The sequence below is a fragment of the Drosophila teissieri genome, chromosome 3R (assembly GCF_016746235.2).
Source record: "Drosophila teissieri strain GT53w chromosome 3R, Prin_Dtei_1.1, whole genome shotgun sequence".
Lineage (NCBI taxonomy): Eukaryota > Metazoa > Arthropoda > Insecta > Diptera > Drosophilidae > Drosophila > Drosophila teissieri.
In genome coordinates, this window is record NC_053032.1 from 2,815,362 (window position 1) to 2,837,709 (window position 22,348).

Here is a 22,348-nt window from a genome sequence, read left to right on the forward strand (position 1 = left end):
CGTCTCAGTTCGGAGACCTTCTCGTCCCGAACGTCTTGACGTAGCGATCTTGCTCCTTGGTGACTATCACGATCGTAGCTCCTCTGCTGCTGTCGTTGTAACGCTGTTGACTCGTACACTTGCTTTCCTTGACTGTCGGTCCTGCTTCCAGCGCTCGGCCTGTTTATATAGGCCTCCTCTAACGGTTTATCCCTTTGGTCTCCAGTCTCCGGATCCAAAGTCCATGATTTAACCGTTGGCCCGGTCCAAAGTTCGATTTGTCCCGTTAATTGCCTTTAAACCTGCTGACTCTCCAAACTCTCTTTTCAGCAAGTCCGGAGTCTCCATCCTCTCTCTCTCCACTTCCCGAGTCTCCAAACTCTCTTTCTCTAGAGTCTCCAAACTCTCTTTCTACAGCCCAGAGTCTCCAAACTCTCTTTCTCCGGGCTTCGCACTACCGTTACTACGCTTTGCCTTGTTGCGTAACTGGCAACGGCAGGCCCTTCTTATGCGATCACCATTCGCATTTGTGCGGAGTTTTAACTCCTCACATCTCCCCCTTTCTTCGGGAAAATTTAAAATCCGGCCTTGCGGTTACCGCGGAACACTCTTGGGATTCCGTCGACGCTCACAGCTCCATCTCGAGTTCCACAGCGCCGATCTCCTTTGAGTATATTCCTCGTTCTCAATTTCAAACTTTGCCGCTCATTTGTTCATTCGTGATGCTTCTTCGTTCTACGCTCTTCTTCCCGCATTCCACTTTTTCGTCTTCTCGTCATCTGGTCACACCATTTGCCGTTGATCGATTGTTACCGATAGATCCCGATAACTCCCGTTGGGGCGGCGTTGCCACTTGGTGACCCTGGTATTTCCATAGTGTGACCCGTCATGTGCTGCTTTTTCCGATGTTTTTGCCCATCGATTGACACTATCGAGTGCCGATCGACCGCCTTGTGATCGAGGCGCCCCCTTCCCTAAGCACATGGTGACTCCGCAAATGCTGACAACAGAAGGAAATTTTGGGTAAGTTTTCCTCTTTGAAATTTCCCTTTCCCTTCCTTCATTCCACTTTCTCTTTTCAGCTTAGTACTCTCTTCGGACCCCCTCTCCCTTCGATGGACCTAGATGTCGCGGATGGCTGCTTTCTCTTCGGGATTTCACCTTCGGCATACACGTGAGTGCCCTCTTTTTGGGTTTTATATATACATTTTCTTCTCTTGTGTTTGCGCATGCTGAACTTCTGCACTTCCTTGCTCTAGATGGCATCGACATGGATCCCTTTTTCCTGGAGGTGGACCAGCACTTGTGGATGGACTCCTTTTCAGGCCGCCCTTCGACCCACACGTGAGTTCCTGTGCCCTTTTTTTTTCCCCTTCTTTCATGGGTCCACTAATATCCACTCCTCTTCTCTTCCAGATTTCGCCCACATGCAATTCTTTTAATACGATGTGAATTTAAATGTACATAAACCTAAATATATCCTGTATTTTGTGCGCGTACGTGTGATCCGTCCCTTTAAATAATGTGCTACGTGTTTTGTGTTGCGTGTTCTATTATTGTTTTTTTTTTTATTATTTTAAATCCGGGCGGGATTAGCTTCCTGGACCTCGTTCACCAACCCAAACAATCGGATCCCAGTTGCTGCTACCCTAACTCGGAACCTCTCATTTCCGCGGTGCAGGACCACGCACCGGCGGCTACCTCGGCGCTTGGCGTCCCGGATCCCCGGCTCATCCACAATTCCCGCGGGCCACTCCGCCTCCGGAATCGGAGCCCACCGCTGGACTTCTGACGTAGACGCCGTCCGCACCCAGGACGGCCGGGACGCGAGGACACCCACCGCTGGAGCGGATGACTGCCGCTGGAGTCCGGGCCTTGGGGTGTGCTTGGGTGATGGCCATACCCATGGCCCCTTCTCCAGCTCTGCCGCAGTGTCCGGAGTCGGCGGAGCCCAACCGCCATGGACCGGCGCCTCTTCTTCCTTGGGCGCTTCGGGGCCAACCGGCCATGTCCACGTGACGATCTGTTGCCGCCAACGTCTACCTCCTTCCGTGAACTCCCGCACCTGGTGCGACATCCCGGCTTGTGGGGTCGGTGGGTCCTTGTTTCCCACGGGGTCCTGGGGTTCCTGGTGGGTGGGTGGAGCCGTGGGTGGACGGGCGGTCGGCACCGGGTTGGGTGGGGGGCTGGGTGGCCAGTGCCGTGGCCGGGGCGTAGGTGGGATCCTTGTCGACGCTATGGGTGACGGGGGTGGGGACGGCTCCGGGGTCTCTTCTTTCACCACTTCCTCCGAATGTATATACCGCGGAGTGGCGGGTACCTCCCTTCCTTTGCCGCCGGCTTCTCCCTCGTGCCAGGCGACCAGCTCCCAGGCCGCGCACTCCTCCTCCTCTGCCCTTTCGAGCTCCTGGAGCCACCTTTTCTCCTCCTCCTCCTTGGTCCTCGACCTCTGCAGGGCTTCGTGCATGGCCGCCATGGCTGCCCGCTGCTGCATGCGGACGCGCGTTGCCTTGGCGGCCTCGTACTCCTCCTTCGCCGCCATCCGTTCTGGATGCGGGGCTCCCATGGCCACCACCCGGTCGGCCTCCAGTCTCCGCATCTTCACGATGGCGTTAGCCATAGCGGCTGACGTCCCCCCGCTTCCTCTAGGGTTCCGCCTTGCCTCCTCGAACACAGGCGCGGTCCCCGGAAGGATCCGGTTATCGACTCCGCTCCTGGCCCTCTTCAGCCGCCAGGTCCTCATCTCCTCCTTTGGGTCCTCCTCCCACTCCAGCTCGCTTTCGTCCGTCGTGACTACTGGCTCCGGGTCCTCTCTCCGCTCGTCCTCGGCACCACGCCTCGGAGCTTGGGTGGGCCGAGGGTTAGGCATACGCCTACCCCCCGACCGTCCTTGCCCCTCGACGGGTCCTTCGACCCTCTGGCCCGTAGTGGCCAGCCTCCTTGTAGGGTGCATCTCGGTGGTTGCGCTCATCTTAGTTGTCGAACTTCTTGTGACTTGAGCCCCTCGCTCGGCTCTCCTTTACACCTCGGTTTCGCCCTTTCCTTTTAGACCTTTACCGTTATGTCCTACGGCGGCCTACGTCGGCGTCGATCTCTTCCCACCTTCTACCTGCTCTCTTGTGTTGGTGCTTCGGGCCCGGGCTTTAGTCTGACTTTGTCGGTCTCCGACTACAGACGCTCGTTCTTACGGTACTGTCACCTTGATTCTCGTACCGTCTCTCCTCTTTCTTCGGGACATTCAGCGAGCTTGTTGCCCGGTTGCCTGGCCTCTTTGTCTTTCCGTCCTGGACCCGTAGTCTGATCTTCCTTCGTGGGGATTTTTTTTTTTTTTTTTTCCTCTAGAGTCGGATCTGGTCCCCCTTTCCGGTGGTTGGCTGTTGGCCCATCCTTATATTCCATTCTTCCCCTCTGTCCCGCTTCCGTCTGGAATGTTCATTGGTGCTCTGGTTCGCTCGTGGCTTGCCTTCGTTGACTCTCGCCTTGGCCTGACGCTAGAACGGTTGTTGGCCTCGCAGTCTTCACCCGTTGACTTTCGCCCTGGCCTGACGCTAGAACGGTGGCGACCCTTGTCCGTTCACAGGCTCCGTTGTTCTTCCGATTCCCGTCGTTAGTGGACTTATTATCCCCTGGTTTGGTTGTCGAGGCATTATTCTGGTCCGCTCGTGGTCTGCATCCGTTGACTCTCGCCTTGGCCTGACGCTAAAACGGTTGTCCGACACGCCGTCTGTCCCGTTGACTCTCGCCTTTGCCTGACGCTAGAACGGTTGCCGAGCCCCGTCCGTTCTCAGGTGTTGTGGACTTCTCCTGCATGCCTTCCCTGCTTCCTTCTGACGGATCCGACTCCACGTTCTTGTCCCCCTTCTCCTCCCGATCCTGCTGTTTTAGATCGCTGACATGTACCGTGCGTTCCTTTTTGTTCGTCCGGTGGCGAATCTTACATATCACTGGCGATATGAAATCCACGATTTGATACGGTCCATCGAACCTCGGAGCTAGTTTGGCCGCAAACCCTTCAGCCGCTTTAGACAAATGGTGCTCCCTGGCCCACACCACTTCACCAACGCTTGGCTTCCACTGCCTTCTCCGCAGGTTGTAATGCCTTGCTTGGTCCTGGGACACCCTCTCTAGGTTCCTGCGCACAATCTCGAAGACCTCTCTCATCTTCTCAGCGTTTCCTTCCGGTGACTCTGGTTGCCTTCCCGTACCTAGCGTTTCTCTGTCATAGAGTGCGTTCGGTAGTCTTGGCTCGCGGCCCTGTGTCAAAAATGCCGGTGAGTAGCCTGTGGAATCTGAAACACTGGAATTCACAGCCAGCATGATTTCGGGCCACCTTTCATCCCAATTCCTCTGGTTCTGCCCGGCAAACTGCGCTATCATTGTCTTCACAGTGCGGTTTGCTCTCTCTGACGGATTCTCCTGTGGGGTATACGGTGCCGTAAACTGTTGCTTTATCCCCATGTCGTTGAGGAACTTCTTAAAAGCCCGGCTCGTGAACTGCACGCCGTTGTCCGTGATCACCACCTTCGGTACTCCAAATCGTGAGACTATGCGTTCCCTGAACGCTCTCTGCAACGTTTCCGCCGTGGCTGTTCGCAAAGGCACCAACTCCGTCCACTTCGAAAACCTGTCGATCAGTACCAACAACATACTGTTTCCGTGCTTCGATCTTGGTAGTGGTCCGACGAAATCGGCGCACACTGTCGCCCAGGGTTCCTCTGGGATCTGTGTCAACATCTTTCCCGCCGCCTGCCGCTGATTCGGTTTGAACCTTGCGCAGCCCTCGCACTTCCGAACGTATGCCCTTGCGTCTCTCTGCATTCCTGGCCAGTAGTAACGGGCTGCAAGCCGTGCAATCGTCTTCCGACTGCCTACATGACCGGCTGCTGGGGAGTCGTGGTTTTCACGCAAGACGGTTTCTCTCATCTGCCGCGGAACACATAGCTTCCAGGTCACTACATCTTCGTTCCCTGCTCTATGCGGAATCTGCCTGTAAAGGGTGCTACCCTCCCACACGTAGTCTGGGAACTTTTGAGGCTGTGCTTTTAGTTTTTCTCGCATTTCCTTGATCCAGCTGCACTCTGATTCGGCCCCCTTGTCCTGCGTTCTTCTCAGCATATCTGGTACTGCTGAGTCCGCCTCTGGCAGTGGCTGCCTCGACAATGCGTCTGCTACCACGTTCAACTGGCCTTTCCTGTATGCTACCTCGAAGTCGTACTGCTGCAGCTCCAATGCCCATCTGGCAATTCTTCCCGAAGGGCTTTCTATGCTGTTCAGCCACTTCAGCGCCATATGATCCGTCACTACCTTAAAGTGGTAGCCCTCGAGGTACGGCTTTAGCCCACACAATTGCCAAGCACTCCTTCTCTGTTGTCGAGTAGTTCTTCTCGGCTCCGTTTAGGGTCCGGCTGGAGTATGAAATTACCCTTTCGCCATCTTCTGTGTCCTGCGTGAGGATAGCCCCAATCCCGTAGTCACTGGCGTCCGTTTGCAGGATGAACGGTCTCCCGAAGTCGGGACACGCCAAGACTGGGTCGGTAACCAATCTAGCTTTTACCTCCTCGAAGGCCTGCTGGTGGTCCTGTGACCATGTCCACTTGGTACCCTTGCGGAGGAGGTCGTTGAGTGGCCTTACAATGCGCGCGAAGTCAGGCACGAAACGTCGGTACCACGATGCGACTCCAAGGTATTGCCTCAGTTCTCGGACCGATGACGGTGGCTCTAGCTGGGCTATCGCTGCTACCTTCTCTGGGTCCGTGCCTATCCCTTGGCTTGTGACGCGGTGCCCTAGGTACAGAAGTTCTTGTTTGAAGAACTGGCATTTTTCCGGGTTTATCTTCAGATTCGCCTTCTTCAAGCGACTGAATACCTCCCTGAGGTTTCTCTTGTGTTCCTCTAGGGTGCGGCCAATCACGATGATGTCGTCTTGATATGCAAATGCATGCGGCGACATTTCCGGTCCAATCACCTGATCCAGGGCCCGTTGAAATGTGGCCGACGCGGAGTGTAACCCAAAAGGCATCACCTTCCATTGGAACAGCCCTTTCCCTGGGACCGTGAAGGCCGTGAAGCCACGGCTTGATTCTTCCAGTGGAATTTGCCAATACCCATCCTTTAGGTCCAGGCTGCTTATAAATCGCGCCTCCCTTAGTTGGTCGAGGATGTAGTTTATCCGTGGCATCGGGTAGGCATCCTTTATGGATTTCGCGTTTATCTGCCTGAAGTCCACGCATAGTCTCCATTTTCCCGTTTTCTTCTTCACCATGACTATGGGTGAGCTGTATGGGCTCCTTGAATGCTCAATCATCCCCATCTCCAGCAGTTCGTCCACCTTCGCGTTGATCTCCCCTTGAATCTTTGGATTCTTGGGATAGTATCTCTGCTTAATTGGTTTATCGTCCTTCATGGTTATCGTGTGCTCGGCAATACTCGATGTTCCGGTCATGGCTTGAAACTTCGCGAGCTCTGTTTCCAGGAATTTGTTCACGTCGTCCTCTTCGCCGTCCTTTTGGACTAATGCGACCGACAACTTCTCCTCGAGCCACCCGTTATGTCTGCCTCTGGCCGGTATTTGGATTTCATGACCGGCGCACTTGATCTCGGCCCCGACTTGCGTGAGGAAATTCCACCCCAGCACCAACGCATCCACTATCCCTGGTAATATTAGCATGCTCATGACGAGTCGCCTGTTGCCGAACTCCACTCCTATATCGAGCTTTGCGCTGATTTCGCCACACCTCCCATCTGCCAACCTAACCTGCCGTCGTATCCTTGTAATCGTCCCATGGGCAGCCAGCTTGTCCGCCAGCTCTTCACTAATGAAGCTTGCTGTTGCCCCGGTGTCGATCGTGGCCTTGTATGTGTCCCCACCGATCTTTACCGCTGCGGACAACTGCTGCTCCTCCTCGATTAGTTTTCCGGTTAGTTTGGAGAGGCGGCATCTTGCGACCCCGGCTCGTCTCTCTGCGGCTGGGATCGCTGGCCATTTCCCGCTCTTTGGCAGCATTCTGTGCTTCGGACTCCTATCTTCCCGCACATCCAGCAGAACAGCAGCCTCTGTTTTCGGCAGCCTCTTGCCCAATGGTCGTGTCCGCCGCACCTGCGACACGCTTCCTGTGGATTGGCAATATGGGTTGGGTTCTGACCCGGGTTGCCCCCTGACGTTGTTCCAGTGTATCTCTGTGTGGTGACTGGCGGCCTCCATAGGGTCGTGTTTTGTCGTCTGGCCTGGACCGGGGTATATTGTGCCCACTGTTCCCGGGTATGCGTGCCTGGATCTCCTGAGTCCTCACACCTTCTGCACGTGACGTGTGTTGCGGCCGGGGCTTTGTTGCGGCTGTATTTGTGCTCTTCCGCAAATGCCTCCCGTTCCCTGTGCAGCTCCTCGTATTCATCTGCCAGGATCATGAGAGCCTCTAGGTCGTCCACGTGGTAGGATCTTAACGCTATTCGGAGGTCTGGCGTGCAGTTCTCCTTGATGAGCTCCAGCGTTTCTTTCTTCCCATACCCAAGGGGTCTTATCAGGGTCTGCATCTCGACCATGTAGTCCTTGAATGCCTCCCTGAACCCTTGTTTCCTTTGTCTCGCCTTGTCCGCGAGCTTCGTGAAGTATCCCCTGGGCAGGAAATACGTCTGGAAACTGTCTATGAACTCGGCCCAAGTCCTCCAGTGCTTGTTGTTGGCTATGTACCACTTCAGAGCCTTCCCCTGCATTAATTCCGGCATGGCTCGGGGAATCATGTTAAGGTCCAAGCCGTATGTGTTCGCGGACCATTCCACCTGCTCCAGGAATTCAAGGGGTTTTCCTTCCCCGTCGAAGCGAAACGACCACTCTCTAACTTGCTTTGCTACTTTCGCGTAGTCTGGCGGACTGGATCTGGGTCTTTCTGGGCTTGGCCTCCTTTCCCTGCTTGTCTCTCTCCGTTGCCCTTCTCGGAACATCTCCTCCATGTTTAGACTTGCGATTAAGTCTTCGCCCTCGGGGTTCGTAAGCTTTATGCTTGGACCTGGTCTGTCTGGGTATGCTGCCTCCAATTCTGTCCAGACTGCTGCGAGTTTTGGGTCGTTTTCCGTCTCTGCGTAGTACTCCGCTAGAGCTTTTCGCATGTCCTCTGTCCTTCCCGACAGCGATATGCGCAACCTCTGTGCGACATATGCGAAGTCTTCCTTTTTAAGACGGTAGATCCAACTTCTACCCATACTGCTTAGTTTGTGTCTACTGCCGGGATAATCACGTTATTTGGGCGCCAGATGTAACGAACTGATTTGCTTGGTCTGCTCGCTACGAAATACGTGCGGCTAGCTCAGTAGAGTTTGTGTGTTCGTCCCACCAAATTTATAGAATAACGTGATCACCCGGTTACCAGTAATAACACTCGCAGTTTCGTTCTCGGGTCTTTATTCGATCTCAGTTTACAATGTATTTCAATTGTCCGGACGCCTCTGCTCTCGCTCGTCGTGGCCTCGGATCTTCGCCTGGTATTGCCGCTGACGTGTGCGGAGAAAGGTCGAGGGCTTAGGGAAGCGTCACCGTTCTCAGACTAGGGTGAACAATTGGTGGGCTCTCAAAGGCATACGCCTAGCTAGCCACAACCTCTTGTCCCTTGCTCTGTCCCGGCCGGTCCCGCCAGACGCTTGTCCAGTTCCTTCCGACGCACCGCGCTGTCGCCCGGATACGCCGCAGTCCCTGTAGCAAGACGCCCAGTGAAAGACGAACGTTCCACCCTACCTTTTCTCTTCTGCCGGTGCGGTTGGACCTGGGTGTCCTGCTCAGCGGCCTGGTTCCACTGTCTTACCGCCTTCGTCGTCCTGGGTGGCGCGGACCTTTGTTGTTGGGCGCTCGTCGCGTGGGCTGGGAATTGTTGTCGTACGCAGACTCACGGAAGCTCACGGCTGTGATCCCCAAGGCAAACGCCTGTGGAACAGCAACGCGTCAACCCCACGTCTGGTTCGGACTGGTGGCGCCGGTACCACGCCTGCTTGGATTGCACGGACACACCAGGCTATCGCCTGGTTCAAGCACGCGATCTCCTACACAGTCCACCGGGTCTACACCACAATCCCTGCCGCTTTCTCGGGTGCCCGCTTAGGTCTGGCCTCTCCTGGTGTTTGCCTCCTGGCTACTCGTGCTTCGTCGTTTGGACCTCAGCTACCTGCGTCTCAGTTCGGAGACCTTCTCGTCCCGAACGTCTTGACGTAGCGATCTTGCTCCTTGGTGACTATCACGATCGTAGCTCCTCTGCTGCTGTCGTTGTAACGCTGTTGACTCGTACACTTGCTTTCCTTGACTGTCGGTCCTGCTTCCAGCGCTCGGCCTGTTTATATAGGCCTCCTCTAACGGTTTATCCCTTTGGTCTCCAGTCTCCGGATCCAAAGTCCATGATTTAACCGTTGGCCCGGTCCAAAGTTCGATTTGTCCCGTTAATTGCCTTTAAACCTGCTGACTCTCCAAACTCTCTTTTCAGCAAGTCCGGAGTCTCCATCCTCTCTCTCTCCACTTCCCGAGTCTCCAAACTCTCTTTCTCTAGAGTCTCCAAACTCTCTTTCTACAGCCCAGAGTCTCCAAACTCTCTTTCTCCGGGCTTCGCACTACCGTTACTACGCTTTGCCTTGTTGCGTAACTGGCAACGGCAGGCCCTTCTTATGCGATCACCATTCGCATTTGTGCGGAGTTTTAACTCCTCACATAATACAGAAAAGAGTAATCGCAAAAATTCACTTATTCTCAAACTAAAGAATTGCGAAGCCGGAACGGTGGAATTGTAACCTTGGCTGTTATGCCGTCGTCAAGCAGTGTGTGCGTAAGGGATGGAAGAAAAAGGGAGAACAAACAACAACACCGCGGCCTCTGCAGCGGTTAACTCGAAACTGGACAAAAAACAATCGCGGTCCCGATTTGGATTATGGATTTGTAATAATGTTGTTGTTTTTAATAATTATTATTTAATAATTTATTATTATTTTTTTAAATTTATTAAATATATTAATTCGTAAATCAATAATTTATTATTATTTTTTTTTTTTAATTTTTAAAATAAATTTATTTGTAATTTAATAGTTTATTAGCGGAGATTAATTCCTGGAAAAATGGCAGATAATTTACGTATACGGAATATGGGCATGCATGGGTTTGTATGGGCACAGTAAAGCATCGAGAAGTGGACTGTATTTAATGTCTGTAAAAGGACATAAAAACAAGAGAGAATGCTATAGTCGAGTTCCCCGACTATCTGATACCCGTTACTCAGCTAGTGGAAGTGCGAAGGAGAGTCTTCAACACTGACAATTTTTGGCGGTTTGTGAGCGTTAGAGTGGGCGTGGCAAAAAGTTTTTCGGCAAATCGATAGACATTTTCAAGACTAATACAAAAATTAAAAAATATAAAAACATTTTTTAAAAGTGTGGGCGTGGCAGTTTTATGCGGTTTGTGGGCGTTGGAGTGGGCGTGGCAACGCGCTGCGTCTATGTCTCTGGAGTCTGTATGTTTAATCTAAACTTTCTAGCTTTTGTAGTTCCTGAGATCTCGACGTTCATACGGACGGACAGACGGACATGGCCATATATGTAGTTTGGAATGCAATTAGCTATGCTAATTTACCAATGCGAAACACTACTTACCGGTTTTATATATTGTAACGAACTGATTTTTGTTGTCTGCTCGCTACGGAATCCGTGCGGCTAGCTCAGTAGAGTTTGTGTGTTCGTCCCACCAAATTTATAGAATAACGTGAACACCCGGTTACCAGTAATAACACTCGCAGTTTCGTTATCGGGTCTTTATTCGATCTCAGTTTACAATGTATTTCAATTGTCCGGACGCCTCTGCTCTCTCGTCGTGGCCTCGGATCTTCTCCTGGTATTGCCGCTGACGCGTGAGAAGGAAGGTCGAGGGCTTAGGGAAGCGTCACCGTTCCCAGACTAGGGTGAACAATTGGTGGGGCTCTCAAAGGCATACGCCTCGCTAGCCACAACCTTTTGTCCCTTGCTCTGTCCCGGCCGGTCCCGCCAGACGCTTGTTCAGTTCCTTCCGACGCACCGCGCTATCGCCCGGATACGCCGCAGTCCCTGTAGCAAGACGCCCAGTGAAAGACGAACGTTCCACCCTACCTTTTCTCTTCTGCCGGTGCGGTAGGACCTGGATGTCCTGCTCGGCGGCCTGGTTCCACTGTCTTACCGCCTTCGTCGTCCTGGGTGGCGCGGACCTTCGTTGTTGGGCGCTCGTCGCGTGGGCTGGGAATTGTTGTCGTACGCAGACTCACGGAAGCTCACGGCTGTGATCCCCAAGGCAAACGCCTGTGGAACAGCAACGCGTCAACCCCACGTCTGGTTCGGACTGGTGGCGCCGGTACCACGCCTGCTTGGATTGCACGGACACACCAGGCTATCGCCTGGTTCAAGCACGCGATCTCCTACACAGTCCACCACAATACCTGCCGCTTCCTCGGGTGCCCGCTTAGGTCTGGCCTCTCCTGTTGTTTGCCTTCTGGCTACTCGTGCTTCGTCGTCTGGACCTCAGCTACCTGCGTCTCAGTTCGGAGACCTTCTCGTCCCGAACGTCTTGACGTAGCGATCTTGCTCCTTGGTGACTATCACGATCGTAGCTCCTCTGCTGACTTCGTTATAACGTTGTTGACTCGTGCACTCGCTTTCCTTGACTGTCGGTCCTGCTTCCAGCGCTCGGCCTGTTTATATAGGCCTCCTCTAACGGTTTATCCCTTTGGTCTCCAGTCTCCGGATCCAAAGTCCATGATTTTACCGTTGGCCCGGTCCAAAGTTCGATTTGTCCCGTTAATTGCCTTTGAGTCTGCTGACTCTCCAAACTCTCTTTTCAGCAAGTCCGGAGTCTCCATCCTCTCTCTCTCCACTTCCCGAGTCTCCAAACTCTCTTCCTCTAGAGTCTCCAAACTCTCTTTCTCTAGAGTCTCCAAGCTCTCTTTCTCTAGAGTCTCCAAACTCTCTTTCTCTAGAGTCTCCAAGCTCTCTTTCTCTAGAGTCTCCAAACTCTCTTTCTCTAGAGTCTGCACTACCGTTACTACGCTTTACCTTGTTGCGTAACTGGCAACGGCAGGCCCTCCTTATGCGATCATTATTCGCATTTGTGCGGAGTTTTAACTCCTCACAATATTTCACGTTGAAAATTTTCCAAACACCACTTGTCACGTTCTACAATTTAAAGCAAACGCAAAAGAAAAGGGGTGACGGAAAACGAAACTGAAAATTCTGACAGGCGTTTGTCAGGGTATTTCCGACCATAATGATCCCGTGTAATTAGAATTACATGGAAAAATATTAAAACCTTTTTCAAAAGTGTGGGCGTGGCAGTTTTTGGCGGTCTGTGGGCGTTAGAGTGGGCGTGGCAAAAAGTTTTTTGGCAATTCGTTAGAAATTTACTAGACTAATACAAATATGAAAAAATATCAAAACCTTTTTCAAAAGTGTGGGCGTGGCAGTTTTTGGCGGTCTGTGGGCGTTAGAGTGGGCGTGGCAAAAAGTCTTTTGGCAAATCGATAGAAATTTACTAGACTAATACAAATATGAAAAAATAATAAAACCTTTTTCAAAAGTGTGGGCGTGGCAGTTTTTGGCGGTTTGTGGGCGTTAGAGTGGGCGTGGCAACATGAATCGACAAACTTGCGCTGCGTCGATGTCCCTGGAGTCTGTATTCTTAATCTCAACTTTCTACCTTTTGTAGTTCCTGAGATCTCGACGTTCATACGGACAGACGGACAGATGGACAGACGGACAGACAGACGGACGGACAGACGGATATGGCCAGATCGACTCGGCTACTGATCCTGATCAAGAATATATATACTTTATATGGTCGGAAACGCTTCCTTCTGCCTGTTACATACTTTTCAACGAATCTAGTATACCCTTTTACTCTACGAGTAACGGGTATAATTATGTGGCGAAAAACCAAGATGAGAAAAAACAAGAGAGAACGCTATAGTCGAGTTCCCCGACTATCTGATACCCGTTATTCAGCTAGTGGAAGTGCGAAGGAGAGTCTTCAACACTGACAATTTTTGGCGGTTTGTGAGCGTTAGAGTGGGCGTGGCAAAAAGTTTTTCGGCAAATCGATAGACATTTTCAAGACTAATACAAAAATTAAAAAATATAAAAACATTTTTTAAAAGTGTGGGCGTGGCAGTTTTATGCGGTTTGTGGGCGTTGGAGTGGGCGTGGCAACGCGCTGCGTCTATGTCTCTGGAGTCTGTATGTTTAATCTAAACTTTCTAGCTTTTGTAGTTCCTGAGATCTCGACGTTCATACGGACGGACAGACGGACATGGCCATATATGTAGTTTGGAATGCAATTAGCTATGCTAATTTACCAATGCGAAACACTACTTACCGGTTTTATATATTGTAACGAACTGATTTTTGTTGTCTGCTCGCTACGGAATCCGTGCGGCTAGCTCAGTAGAGTTTGTGTGTTCGTCCCACCAAATTTATAGAATAACGTGAACACCCGGTTACCAGTAATAACACTCGCAGTTTCGTTCTCGGGTCTTTATTCGATCTCAGTTTACAATGTATTTCAATTGTCCGGACGCCTCCGCTTTCTCGTCGTGGCCTCGGATCTTCTCCTGGTATTGCCGCTGACGCGTGAGAAGGAAGGTCGAGGGCTTAGGGAAGCGTCACCGTTCCCAGACTAGGGTGAACAATTGGTGGGGCTCTCAAAGGCATACGCCTCGCTAGCCACAACCTTTTGTCCCTTGCTCTGTCCCGGCCGGTCCCGCCAGACGCTTGTTCAGTTCCTTCCGACGCACCGCGCTATCGCCCGGATACGCCGCAGTCCCTGTAGCAAGACGCCCAGTGAAAGACGAACGTTCCACCCTACCTTTTCTCTTCTGCCGGTGCGGTAGGACCTGGATGTCCTGCTCGGCGGCCTGGTTCCACTGTCTTACCGCCTTCGTCGTCCTGGGTGGCGCGGACCTTCGTTGTTGGGCGCTCGTCGCGTGGGCTGGGAATTGTTGTCGTACGCAGACTCACGGAAGCTCACGGCTGTGATCCCCAAGGCAAACGCCTGTGGAACAGCAACGCGTCAACCCCACGTCTGGTTCGGACTGGTGGCGCCGGTACCACGCCTGCTTGGATTGCACGGACACACCAGGCTATCGCCTGGTTCAAGCACGCGATCTCCTACACAGTCCACCGGGTCTACACCACAATACCTGCCGCTTCCTCGGGTGCCCGCTTAGGTCTGGCCTCTCCTGTTGTTTGCCTCCTGGCTACTCGTGCTTCGTCGTCTGGACCTCAGCTACCTGCGTCTCAGTTCGGAGACCTTCTCGTCCCGAACGTCTTGACGTAGCGATCTTGCTCCTTGGTGACTATCACGATCGTAGCTCCTCTGCTGATTTCGTTATAACGTTGTTGACTCGTGCACTCGCTTTCCTTGACTGTCGGTCCTGCTTCCAGCGCTCGGCCTGTTTATTTAGGCCTCCTCTAACGGTTTATCCCTTTGGTCTCCAGTCTCCGGATCCAAAGTCCATGATTTTACCGTTGGCCCGGTCCAAAGTTCGATTTGTCCCGTTAATTGCCTTTGAGTCTGCTGACTCTCCAAACTCTCTTTTCAGCAAGTCCGGAGTCTCCATCCTCTCTCTCTCCACTTCCCGAGTCTCCAAACTCTCTTCCTCTAGAGTCTCCAAACTCTCTTTCTCTAGAGTCTCCAAGCTCTCTTTCTCTAGAGTCTCCAAACTCTCTTTCTCTAGAGTCTCCAAGCTCTCTTTCTCTAGAGTCTCCAAACTCTCTTTCTCTAGAGTCTGCACTACCGTTACTACGCTTTACCTTGTTGCGTAACTGGCAACGGCAGGCCCTCCTTATGCGATCATTATTCGCATTTGTGCGGAGTTTTAACTCCTCACAATATTTCACGTTGAAAATTTTCCAAACACCACTTGTCACGTTCTACAATTTAAAGCAAACGCAAAAGAAAAGGGGTGACGGAAAACGAAACTGAAAATTCTGACAGGCGTTTGCCAGGGTATTTCCGACCATAATGATCCCGTGTAATTAGAATTACATGGAGAAATATTTAAAAACGGACGCATTTGCGTTGCCTATAGCGACAGTTTAATTTCTTACAAAACTTGAAATCCTTAGATCAACAAATATAAATTATATATACACTTAAAACTATATAAATATCCCACCAATTATTAGAACGATATTCAGAAGCCTATACATTGCGTTTTTTCTCTACTCTGATTTTGTATCCTCTTATCTCTCACTCTCATTTTCGGTCACTGCTCCGAACTACTTCAAAAAAAAACAACAAATATGAACTGCGGGCAGAGGCAGCGGCAGCGGCAGAGCCACGACTGAATTCGGCTTGTCTTCGGTGTTTGAAACTTTGCTAGACAAAGCCTGTGAGACTTGATTCCTAACGTTCAAAAACCGCCCAAAACTGCCACGCCCACACTTTTGAAAAAGGTTTTGATATTTTTTCATTTTTGTATTAGTCTTGTAAATTTCTATCGATTTGCCAAAAAACTTTTTGGCACGCCCACTCTAACGCCCAAAAACCGCCCAAAACTGCCACGCCCACACTTTTGAAAAATGTTTTGATATTTTTTCATTTTTGTATTAGACTTGTCAATTTCTATCGATTTGCCAAAAAACTTTTTGCCACGCCCACTTTAACGCCTACAAGCCTCCAAAAACTGTCAGTGTTAAAGACTCTCCTTCGCACTTCCACTAGCTGAGTAACGGGTATCAGATAGTCGGGGAACTCGACTATAGCGTTCTCTCTTGTTTATTAATGAAAAAGTAGATAATTATTTTTGCGTAAAGTATGGAGGTGCTACAGTGATCGGAAAACCCTCACCTCCGGAGTACTACAGTCAAATAAGACATTTACTGATAAAAAAGAACCAAATCTCGTGGAAAAACTTTTCTTACCCTACAGTAGGGAACTGCATTTCCACGACAAATTTCCTAAACAGAGCCATACAATTTCCCATTATATCTTACACAAAACCGTTTCACATCGCGGAGCGTGTGAAAAGCCTGAAAAACTGACTTCGCAAGTGCCAAGTGCCATTCCTATATTACAGCTAATAAATAGGAAAACAGAAAGAGAGGAAAAACGAATGTACCTTTATTAAACAAGTGAAAGTGTTAACGGTATGGCAGCAATAGATGTAATGTTCTATATTTATGCAGTACCTGTATAACAGGTAAAGCTTTTATTTAAAATCTGTCCTAGGTGGATGATTAAATGTTTTTTGGGGACTTTAACTTAAGGGGAAAATCACTTGAGGGAGAGTTGTGTGTTTTTATTCAGCCAGCAGTGAGTTCGTGTGGGTGTCTTCTTGGTTCCGCCAGTGGTGAAGTCGAGTGGGTGTGTTCTGCACAGGCGTCTGACTGTTAGACTGTTGTCCAGTAGGTTGATTGCCAGGTGGTTAGGGTGGTTTTCCAGCCTACTTGCGCACCTTGCGCTCAGCCTATTAATCTCGTCTAGTACTGGTGGGATGCCTAGTTCGATATGGATAGTGACATTCTTCTGGTACGGGTGTGCGTCAGATGCAATTCTCAAGCATTTGTTCTGGAACCGTTGTATTTTTAGGCGGTTTGAAACACTTGCCGTACCCCACAGCTGTATCCCGTAGGTCCAGATCGTCTTGAGTATTGGCTTGTACACCAGAAGTTGTGTGTTTTGCTTATGCTTTGAACTTCTTCCGATGAGCCAGAGAAGGTGTCTCAGGCGCACATCAGGTTGCGATTAACTATGAGGTGGTGACGCTAAGTCCTTTTAGAGACATGTGCTGACGCCTGTAATTAATTAGTTTGCTCTTTGACTTTGAGCAATTGCTGAAACATTCTTATGCCAAACAGCATTTAGAAACTCCCACCCTCTAGTCTCCATATCATTTAATTTGCCGCTGTACAAATTGCTCACGGATAATAAAGTATCAGCAATCAATAAATATTATTCCGTCAGTGCGACCTTTTAGCAACTTCTCATGATGTGTCATCCGCATTGAAGTCAATTTTCTTATTAATTTCCCAATACGATTTTCCGTGCTTCCGCTTGGCCATCTCAAAGTATTTATTTTATTTAAGATATTTTTAGGGTGTTCAGGAAACAATACATTTATAATTTTTGATACCCTATAAAGTACATCAGATTCACTAGCCCAGCCAATCTGGCTGTTTTCGAGTACTTAAGGTATTGGTTCTCTGTTCTTTTAAATATACAGCTGACACGACTGCTTTGGGAAAACATATCCAGGTGTTTATGTAAATGTTGTTGTAATTAAAATCGATCAATGTTATTAAAATATAAGTCGATTTATAACACGAGAGAATGCTATAGACTATCACATACCCGTTACTGAGCTAGTGGAAGTGCGAACGAGAAATTTCATCATATTTTGGAAATTGGGAAAAAAAATAATAAAATAAAAGTTTGGGCGTGACAATGTTGGGCGTTCTATTACATACTTTTCAACGAACCTGCGAGTATACGTAGTATCAAAGACATTAGAATAATGAATTATTATGTATTTGGTATAACCGATTCGTGAATGCCAACACTACACCGTAGTAGAGAATAAGAATTCGAAATTGAAAAATTAGACAATGAAAACTAGTGTGTGGTCGATCCAAATGAAAAGAGTGTTAATACGACAGAACACAAAAACTTTTTTGATGCTAGATTTAAAAATGCACTTTATGTTTCCAAACAGTTTGAAGAAGGTACCTTGGCTTGAGCCAAGGTATATAAAGGCAACCAAATGGAGTTGCAGAACGAGCCAATAGAACACTTATTGAAATGGCTTGTAGCATGTTGGTTCATGCTAGAGTAGGTGAGAGTTTTTTGGGAGAGGCTATAATGACAGCGGCATACTTGCGGAACAGATCGGAAACCTCGCAACTGGATAACACAACATTATTTGAAGCCTGGTTCGGAAAGAAATCAAGTGTATCCCATCTACGAGTTTTTGGATGCAAGGCTATCGTGTTAAACAAAACACATAGAAAGAAGTTTCATCCAAAAGGAGAAGAACACATATTGATAGGCGGTTTATAAACTTCTAAAGCTGGTCGTTTACACAATCCGAAAAAGCAAAAAATAACCAGAGACTTTGTATTTATTTAGGATGACAGCATCAATCCTAAAGGAGGTAAATATCGAAGTAGAAGAGTCTGGACACCAAGATGATATTGACACGGATATTCACCATCCAGAAATAGTAGGCGTACACACTTAATGTATAACTTTGATTGCAAATGTATATTTATATTCATGATATCGACTTCATTTCTTATATGCTATAAGAAAATTTATTATTAACTTTTTCGGAAGGCTTTCTAAACTTTAAGTCCTTTACTAATTTAAAAACAATAATTTGTTTATATGACACAAGAAAAAGTATGCGAACAAACATAAAATGGTACTTGTAAAAGCTTATTATGCAGTTTTTTGAACCGTTAAATCTTAAATAACGGTGATAAAAGCACAAGAAACTTATTGTTGCTCGTTGTTTCAGTGAATTTTGGCCTTCTAATATCTTTGGTTACACCGAAGCTGAGTATGTAGCGCTTTCAACAGCAGCAAAGGCTGCAGTATACATAAGCAAACACAAACAAATTTGAAAAACAAGAGAAACCGCTATAGTCGAGTTCCCCGACTATATGATACCCGTTAGTAGAAGTGCGAAGGAGAGTCTTCAACACTGGCAGTTTTTGTGGTTTGAGGGCGTTTGAGTGGGCGTGGCAAAAAGTTTTTTGGCAAATCGATAAAATTTTAAAAGACTAATACAAAAACAAGAGAGAACGCTATAGTCGAGTTCCCCGACTATCTGATACCCGTTACTCAGCTAGTGGAAGTGCGAAGGAGAAATTTCAGCACTGACAGCGGTTTGTGGGCGTTAGAGTGGGCGTGGCAAAAAGTTTTTTGGCAAATCAATAGAAATTTTCAAGACTAATACAAAAATGAAAAAATATCAACACATTTTTAAAAAATGTGGGCGTGGCAGCTTTGTGGGCGTAAAAGTGGGCGTGGCAAAAAGTTTTTTGGCAAATCCATAGAATATTACAAGACTAATACAAAAATGAAAAAATATTAAAACCTTTTTCAAAAGTGTGGGCGTGGCAGTTTTTGGCGGTCTGTGGGCGTTAGAGTGGGCGTGGCAAAAAGTTTTTTGGCAAATCGTTAGAAATTTACAAGACTAATACAAGAATATCGAAACATTTTTCAAAAGTGTGGGCGTGGCAGCTTTGGGCGGTTTGTGGGCGTTAGAGTGGGCGTGGCAAAAAGTTTTTTGCAAATCGTTAGAAATTTACAACACTAATACAAAAATGAAAAAATATCAAAACAATTTTCAAAAGTGTGGACGTGGCAGTTTTGGGCGGTTTGTGGGCGTTAGAGTTGGCGTGGCAACATGAATCGACAAACTTGCGCTGCGTCTATGTCCCTGGAGTCCGTATGTTTAATCTCAACTATCTAGCTTTCGTAGTTCCTGAGATCTCGACGTTCATACGGACAGACGGACAGACGGACGGACGGACGGACAGACGGACGGACAGACGGACGGACAGACGGACATGGCCAGATCGACTCGGCTACTGATCCTGATCAAGAATATATATACTTTATATGGCCGGAAACGCTTCCTTCTGCCTGTTACATACTTTTCAACGAATCTAGTATACCCTTTTACTCTACGAGTAACGGGTATAAAAATATCGCAAGCGCGGCGGACTATCCGGCGAACAAGGAAATTCCCGAAGACAGTGCACACAAGTTGGCCGATAATTGTGTTTATATGTATTAGGATGTAGGGGATGAATATATATGCAACTATGTATGATGTATGATCATATGTGGATATGTATGATGTATGAACATATTACCATATGTATGTTACATACATACATATATGACCGTTTGCTCGTTCATGTACGGAAAAAGAATGGAACAAAGCGAAGACGGATTAAAGAGGAAAATGTCGATCGATGAGGAAAACTGAGTTTCTCACCTGCCGTTGTGTCTGAAAATTGTCGGATGTGGAACTGACACGGAAAATAGTCTTACAGCAGTGCGATCGAAATTAAATGTTCGGAGCTCAGCTGAAGACCGGCAGTGTGCAAATTTAAGAAGGCTCGTACTTATCTTGGCGGAACAAATAGCCGGGAACTGCTGGCAAAAGAATATCCTGGCTTGAAGGACCAATGTTTGTAGCGGGGCGTCGCCCTCCAGAGATAAGTTGAGCAAGTGGTCGATTTTGGAAAAAAATTCCCACGGCGCAAAACGAAAAAGTCGAAAAGGAACCACCGAAGAAGAACCACAAGAAGCGGGGGCGCAGAGGCCATACAGTGGCCCCTCACTCATAAACACTATTTTTCACTAATTAATTAATATTAGTACAGTAAGTATAATTAGTATAAGTTAATACAAGCATATTTTCCCTTTGATATTGATTAGTTTTAATTTTTATCCAGTTTATTTGATGTAATACTGACTTGGAATTTGTTTGGATAATACTGTCCCGGAACGGATTTGAAATAGAATGTAACGCCACGGTTTAGTATTTGTATTGAAAAATATTGTCATAGGATGGGGTCACACCAATAACGGTATGTAAAGCTTACCGCCTGCTCTGTGGTTATTCCGATTGGAGTATGTAGTATATTTAATTTGTATGTGAGGTTAAGCCGAAGCAGTTGGCTCTGCTGGCGAAATCGATGATTTAGTGATGTTTTTTAGTAGCGATGAATTGTGGAACAGCATCCAAGTATACATATATCCTATCCACAGAAGATCGGACTTCTTCAATACGATTATATATCAGAATTTCTGCCGTTTATTGCATTTGCTTGCTAATGTATTATTTATATATATTATATATATTTCGCATTTTTATTGGATACTGCGTGTGTCAAAGACTGATGGACAGTATAAATATTAAATATGAATATTATTAAATACAAAGGCTAGGACTTTTAGATTCTGGTTGTGAATCTTCAAACAGGGGAAGGGGTACTATCATCGCGTTGAGTTGACAAAGAAAATGCAAGTCGACAATAAACGAGCGTCCGATGACCATTTCAGCGTCCGCAATAGGTCACAGAAAAAAAACTTACTCCAGTTACGAGCACAGTTCACCGAGGGGGTATTGACTTCCAAAATGGAGGAAATTTATAAATATGACTCCTAGGTGGAAACACTTGGCATAGAAGACCGATAGTTCAGAAAACTTTTATGCCGGTATAAGTAGACCGTGGCCCACCGATAAAATAGTCAATACCCGGGTTAATACCCGTAAGTCAATACCCGGGCGAATATCCGTTAGTCTATAGCCGGGAAGAATCAAAGTGAACACCTGAAAGTGAATATCCGGGAAGACTCGAACTGACTACCCGAAAGCCAATACTCGAGAATAACTTCAGTCAAAGGAAAAGTGTCGACAAGCGAGGACTCGAACAACCCTTAGCATAATAGGACGTAATCGGAAAGGATCCAAGACCAATACAAAGAACACGCTTGAAGAAAATTATATAGAAGTCTCAAGATGGGCGGCAAGGAGTCTGAAGCCTCCGACAACACCGCCAATGTGATCAACACCGTGAAGGTCGTCGACAACAAAGAGGAAATAGCAGGTGTGCAGCATACCCTCGAGTTCATCGCCGCTCTATTAATATTGCTGGCACTATTGAAGCTAGTAAAAATATACAAAAGATCAGAACAGTGGAGACGGGACCATTATCTTAAAAGGATTGTATCCAGTATCCCACAACCCCAATAGATAAATATATAATACGCAAACGGCAAAACAAATAAACAAAGAATAAGTGAATATGGTGAACTACCAATAGTTATTGGTGCACGAATGTATATGTATGTATAACTCCATCACTATATATATAGCAACACCCATGATCCAACGCGTCGAGATCTCATCGCTTCGGATGAAAGTGGGGTAAGTTTGACGGAACACTGTTCCCGAGTTTTCTCTATATTTTTATATATGCATATATTCTCGTGCTTATTTTATTTTCACGCAATCAGTAAATATAAGTATATTTTTGTAACAATGGTAACCAAAGGCTGTCAGGTATGGAGAAAAATATTTTATTGTTACCCTCTTCCAGGCAATGTATTTCATTGTAGAAATTGAATTTTTATACCCGTTACTCGCAGAGTAAAAGGGTATACTAGATTCGTTGAAAAGTATGTAACAGGCAGAAGGAAGCGTTTCCGACCATATAAAGTATATATATTCTTGATCAGGATCAATAGCCGAGTCGATCTGGCCATGTCCGTCTGTCCGTCCGTCTGTCCGTCTGTCCGTCTGTCCGTCTGTCCGTCTGTCCGTCTGTCCGTCCGTCCGTCTGTCCGTCTGTCCGTCTGTCCGTCTGT

General features: G+C 48.0%; 1 long non-coding RNA gene across 1 annotated transcript; it reads left to right on the forward strand.

The window, feature by feature from the left end:
• Nucleotides 1-838: 838 nt before the first annotated feature.
• LOC122621965 lies at nucleotides 839-1,323 on the forward strand. The gene is made up of 3 exons (XR_006326257.1): nucleotides 839-1,002; nucleotides 1,062-1,153; nucleotides 1,239-1,323. It is a non-coding gene; the product is annotated as an uncharacterized LOC122621965 (long non-coding RNA).
• Nucleotides 1,324-22,348: the final 21,025 nt, after the last annotated feature.